Raw genomic sequence first — 6,176 nt, forward strand, 5'->3', positions numbered from 1 at the left:
AGGGCAAAGCTGTGCTGAAGCTTGGTCACTGGCCAGGCAAGAGTGCCACTGTCACAGGGTCAGAAGAAAAATGTGTTCCTCCTTTGTAATTTGTGAAGAAAGCACTCCCCTGGGAGGGGAGAGTCCTGAGTTCCTATTTCTACTCTCAGAGTATTTCATGCATTTTACATTAGACAGTCACTGGTTAAAGAAAAAGAAATGAACCTGGCAACAGAGACCAGCTGCTCAAAGCTTGAGAGTGAATGTTACAGTTTGGAATGAATCAAAAGGCATTCCAGGGCATCCTGGTAAGGTAGATATCTCTACCTGGTAAGGTAGACTCTGCTCTTGTGAGTCTGTGTGCCAAGATGACAGGGGCATCTTTGCATCTAAGATCTGAGGAATTGAGGCATATATTTGCACCTAGCTTTTTCTACTGGCTAGTTGTGTTGACCCCATGCTCAGAACGTGAGTGTTCTTTTACTACTGGCTTAGATCTAGATATCTAGATATGTCAATCTGGACTGTCTGTTGAGGCTGGCATCCAATTTTTAGGCACTGCAGTGCCTGTGAAAGTGCCCGAGAGCCTGACTTGTAACTGACTCCAGGTCTTTGTTGGTCTTAGAGGCAAATCTACCCCACCTTCTAAGGGTCTTGTTACATGATAATTTTATATGGCTCCTGGAACTCTTAACTTCTGCAATGTTTGAATGTTAACACCTGAAACCAGTTTGAAGCACTTGTTATGCAGCTTAAGTTACGCCACTCTAGGGCAGGTTTATCTCTGTTCCATGCTATACAGCTCATGTTATACCAAAGGACTTGTTACGACTTACACTACAAACTGCACAAATGTTGATCTGTGTTAGTGCTACCTAAAGTTAGGACACTTTAGGCCATCAGGGGCCTGGATGACCGAAAGGTAAAAATTCCTCCCTACCTCTGGAGCTCCCTGGTTCACCCCTGCCTACAGGTCTCCCCTTCCTGCTCCTCAGGGTCAGGGCCAGATTAACCCTTTAGTGGGCCCTAAGCAAACAAATTTGTGGGTCCTGGGCTGGTTGAGACCCCTCCTCCCCCTCCCCGAGTACTGCTGCTCATGGGGAGCTTGGAGCTGCCGCTAAGAAGCAGCCACCCCAGTGGCAAAGCCAGTGGACAGGAGGGAAAAGGAAGGGAAGAGAAGTGGACAGGTCCATTCATGCCACTGCCTCAGAGAGGAGGACCAGGGCCCCACACAGCTCAGGGACCTAGGTATGTGCCTAGTTTGCCTATGAGTGAATCCAACTGTGCTCAGGTTTCTACTGCCTCCCACCTCTCAGGGCATTACTTACTTGCGGCTGCCCACACTGACTGTCTGCCCCAGGGGAGTAGGCAGGGAAGGGTTAACTTGCCTACCCAGCTGTTGCTGCATCTGCAGCTGCACTGCTGCTCTTTTGATCCAGCAGTGGTGGCAGCAGCCAGGTTAACCCTTCCCTGCCTGCTCTCCTGGCACAGACAGCATGGACAGCCACAAGCAAGCCGGGGAGGGTGGGCAGGGGGTAGTAAGTGGGGATTTGGGGTGCTGAGGGGCTGGGGTGAGCAGTGATCCCAATCTGGGCCAGTAAAAGAAAGGCGGAAGAGGGTGTTTTCACTAAAGTATAGCCTAGAGTGGCTACACCTTAGTGTAACAAGAGATGGGTAATACAGAAAAAACATCATCGTGCCCTGCAATAAGAGTAACTTTGAGCCACCTAATGAGTACTTAAAACTAGTTTTAGGTGTTATTGTGCAGACAATCTGGGGATTAAGAGCTCCAAGAAGTAACTAAAATTACCATGCAACAAGGCCCTAAGCCCTCCCACAACATCTCTTAACACCTGAGATCCCCACTTACTGCTCCCTTCCCTACTTGCTTACCAGGTGCCCATGCTGTCAGTCCTGGAGGAGCAGGCAGGAAAAGGTTGAACTGTTTGCCCAGGCCCAGCCACTGCTGTGGCTCTCTAGGCCAGAGGAACAGTTGCCTTGCAGTTGTGATGGCTGGTGGTTGGGCATGCAGGTTAACTCTTGCCTGCCTGCTCTTTTGGGACAGACAGCACAGGCAGCCACAAGTTAGTAATGGCCCAAGGGGCAAAGGGGGTGGGGGCAGGTTCAAGGGGAAACCTGAAATGGGGTCAGGAATTCTTAACTTTCAGTCCTGCAGGCTCCTGCTAGCCTGAACTTGTGACTGCACAAGCTTGAGCTAGTGCTGACATGATCAACATTTGTCCTGCTCACTGTGTAAGGTGTATCAAGGCCCTAAATTGTCCACACAGTGCTTTGATTTCACCCACTTGCATGCATGGTAGTAAATGGAGCACTACTACCACTAGGGCAGGCTGTTCGCTCTTTTGGGGTGCTGCCTACTATAGCTGCAGTGACTAGGAAGAACAAAGGGCACATCCCTCCCTCCCCTTAGATCTTTACATTATCAGGCAGACCAGATCACAGTCTGTCCTTGTATCTCTAGTAGGCTCGTTTTGCTGTTTTTAGATCTCTCAATATGCAAATAAGTTATACTCCTAGCCTCTTGATGCTGGAGTTAGGAAATTTACTGAAGAGGCATCATAGCTACTGTTCTCTTTCACAGGCACTGCCTCTCCTTAAAGTTTATGACAAAACTTCCATAGACATCACCAGGACTGGATCATGTCCATCATAAGAGAAGTGAACTGATTTGTGAGAAGAGCCTTAAGCCATAAGTCTGGGATAGTTTGAAGGAGATCAGGTTTGAATCTAAACAACTTCCTTGGATTTATCACCTTCTATATGCTCTCCTTTTTGGCCTAAGGAAGGGGCAGTGGAAAATGATAACTTATCACGCCAAATGTAAGAGCAAGGCAGAGCCATAACTCAACTTCACAAGATGAAAACACATTCCTTTCTCCAAGGAATTTGGAGACTGAAATGAACGGGTAGTAGGATTTAAATATATCTGGGTGCCAGGGTAGGAAGAATCCCAAAACACAGACTTGAAATGTTATTTGGAATAAGTGCAGCTAGCACCAAAACTCATTTTTTTAACGTACTCTATATTACACTCTCTGTACAAAATGGAATGAGAAAAGAAATTCTTTCATCTCTACCCTCCAGCAAAAAACATTCAGATGGAATTCAAGTGACAAAATACAAACCACTCTGCATAACCCGACATTTGGTAAAAACACTTCCATACTTACAGCCAACTCAAAAAAAAAATAAGTGGCATATTGAAAATCTTTATTTAAGAACTGCATAAGATAAAGTGTATGTAATTATCCATAAACAGCTTAAAGTGTATTGTATTGAATATTCTTTTCTTTTTCATGAGTTGGTAAAACCATGCTTTGATGAGTATTAAACATAATTTATTTCTGTGAAAGCGTCTGTTTTTCTCTTTCCTTACATCTGTCAATGGATTTCATATTTGCTATAGAAGTCAGGACCAGAATACAAGCCTTAAGTTCTTACTATAGAATTTAGCTTTAGCTTATCGCAGAGTACATGAGGTCTTAGCTACTAAGAGGAATGAGGAAGTCATAGGCCCTCCTTGTGTGTTTAAGGTACAGTAAGTTGATTTTTCCTATGATTAAATGAATAAGTGAACTAAACAAATTTAGCTCAGGTATCTAGTTTACATAAATATCACTGCCTATTGAATAACTTTGATATGAAGGAAACTTGCACAAGTATTTGAATGTATGTCGATTTCTGTTTGTTTGGCAGAAGGACTGAATTTACCCATCTGGTTTATTACATATCCCACCTGGCAGCTTTAGTATATTTTAGATAGCACTGATCCATTTAAGTGTGTATCTCAAATATAAAGTCAGTTTGTATAATAATTTGAGCTCGGTTACCTTGGAATCAGATGCCATTTTAATTAGCGGAGTTATAAACCCCTCCCCCCCCCTGCCGATCTTTGTCATTTTTTTCTGTCAAGTAGATAAACTATGGAAGTAATGTTAAGGAAAGGATCAAATCAACTTTTGGAAAGATCTTGGAACTTCTTTATATCTAAGAAACGTTTCAGCAATATTCCAGGAATTGGTAAGTATAACTATATTGAATGTTTAATATTTTGAGGGGAAACGTCTTGTGTTTTTAGTTTCCTTCCTATTTCAGTAGTACTTCACTAATAATGTTTATGTAGCATAATGTAAAAAATATAGTTAATTGCGTTACAGATCTTAAATATATTGAGAAATATGACAGTTATCCTTAGCGAGATATTAACTGTTTAAACATATATTCAACGACATTTAAATATAGTGACTTTTTTTGCTTTTATTTCCCCATTGTTTGAATTATCACAAAAGTTGTTACATGCAGGTAATATTTTCTTAGGGTTTTCTAAGATACTAAAGATATCAGCTATTCTTAGTCAGAACCCTTCTAATGCTAATGACTCAGGGCAGTTTTAGCAGGGATATCAGTGTCAAATTGCCAATTGGGAAGATTGCACTGTTCCTCCTATGTGCTGTAAATATTTAAGGGGTAAAAACAAGGTTTGAATCTCTTTTTGTCAGAACAGTCAGAATGCAGTCACTAAGGTTGCCAGTTAGGGCCCCTCTATATGTGCCAGTAAAGGCACAATGGGATCTAATTTGTGATCAACATAATAGCTTCTGGTGATGCCACACATGCATAGCAGGAGGCATGATTGTGCATTAGATTCCATTTAAGCCTTATTGTATGTAAAGGGGGGAACCTGATCCTAGGCTCCCTCCACACCAGCAATAAGCAAGCTCCCAAGGCTGGGAACCCCCTCAGTTGATCTCCTAGCCTCAAGGCTGCATGAAACTTGATGGAACTGGGAGATCACACTTGCTGTGATCTCTCAGCCTCTGAGGTACATTGAAACTCCAGGGACTGGAAGATTGCAGCAGCTGTGATCTCCCAGGCCGAGGGTTTTCATACCCCTCTGGTGCACCCCTGAAGCTGGGATCCCTATTAGCTGCAGGGGATACCTTGCTACACATATAAATTGAAGTTTGATAGCAACCAGCTGTAAAGTTAGTGCACATTTTCAAGGTCTAACTTTATCATAGAACATGAGGATTGGAAGGGACCTCAGGAGGTCATGTAGTCCAACCTCCTGCTCAAGGTAGGGCCACCTCCAACTAGATCATTCCACCTAAGACTTTGTCTAAATGGGAATTAAAGACCTCAAAGATTTCTTTTGGTCCAGTCCTCCGATTTGTTGAGGTTTCTCTGAATCCTAGGGACTGAGATGAGGCTGACAAGTCTGTAGTTCCTTGGGTCCTCCTTCTTCCCTTTCTTAAAGATGGACACTATGTTTGCCTTTTTCCAATTGCCAGGGACCTCTTCCAATTGTCATGAGTTTTCAGAGATAATGATCAGTGGCTCTGCAAACACATCAGCCACCTCCCTCAACACCCTTGGGTGCATCCTATCTCATCCCATGGACTTATATACATCCAGCTTTTTTAAATAGTCCCCAACCTGTTCTTTTGTCACTGTTGACTGCTCACCTTCTCCCCAAACTGTGCTGTCAGGTGCAGTAGTCTGGGAGCTGATCTTGCCTGCAAAGACTGAAGTGAAAAAGGCATTGAGTATTTAAGCCTTTTCCACATCATCTGTCACTACATTGCCTGCCCATTCAGAAAGGCGCCCACACTTTCCCTGATCTTCCTCCTGTTGATGACATACTTGTAGAACCCCTTCTTGTTGCTCTTCACATTCCTTGCTAGCTGCAACTTCATTTGTCCTCTGGCCTTTCTGATTTCATCCCTGCATGCCCGAGCAATGTTCGTATACTCCTCCCTAGCTGTTTGTCTGAGTTTCCATTTCTTATGTAACCTGGGTACACCCAAGGATGTGTCCTATTCTCAATTGAATGGGATGGGTAGGCAGGAGGGGGTGCTGTGAGAGGGATGCCAGAACTTCAAGCAGATCCCACTTTCCTCTATAGAGTTAACCCAAGCCCAAAGTTCTTAACTATATACAATTTATTAAGTTATCATATACATAAACATAAAACTAAATATCATATATATTTACACAGAGAACACTAACCTAAATCACAATACAACATTTCAATTACACAATATAAGGCACAAACATTAACAATCTTAATAACATCTATTCCTTAATATAGTCCCTGACCCATGGCAAGAGATAGTCCTTCTTCCAGGGGGGTCCCTTGGGAGGTGTCCAGGAAGCACCAGGGGCCCCTCCCCTTA

This window comes from Gavialis gangeticus, unplaced genomic scaffold (genome assembly GCF_001723915.1).
Source record: "Gavialis gangeticus isolate Ggan-Ray unplaced genomic scaffold, GavGan_comp1, whole genome shotgun sequence".
NCBI classification, from domain to species: domain Eukaryota; kingdom Metazoa; phylum Chordata; order Crocodylia; family Gavialidae; genus Gavialis; species Gavialis gangeticus.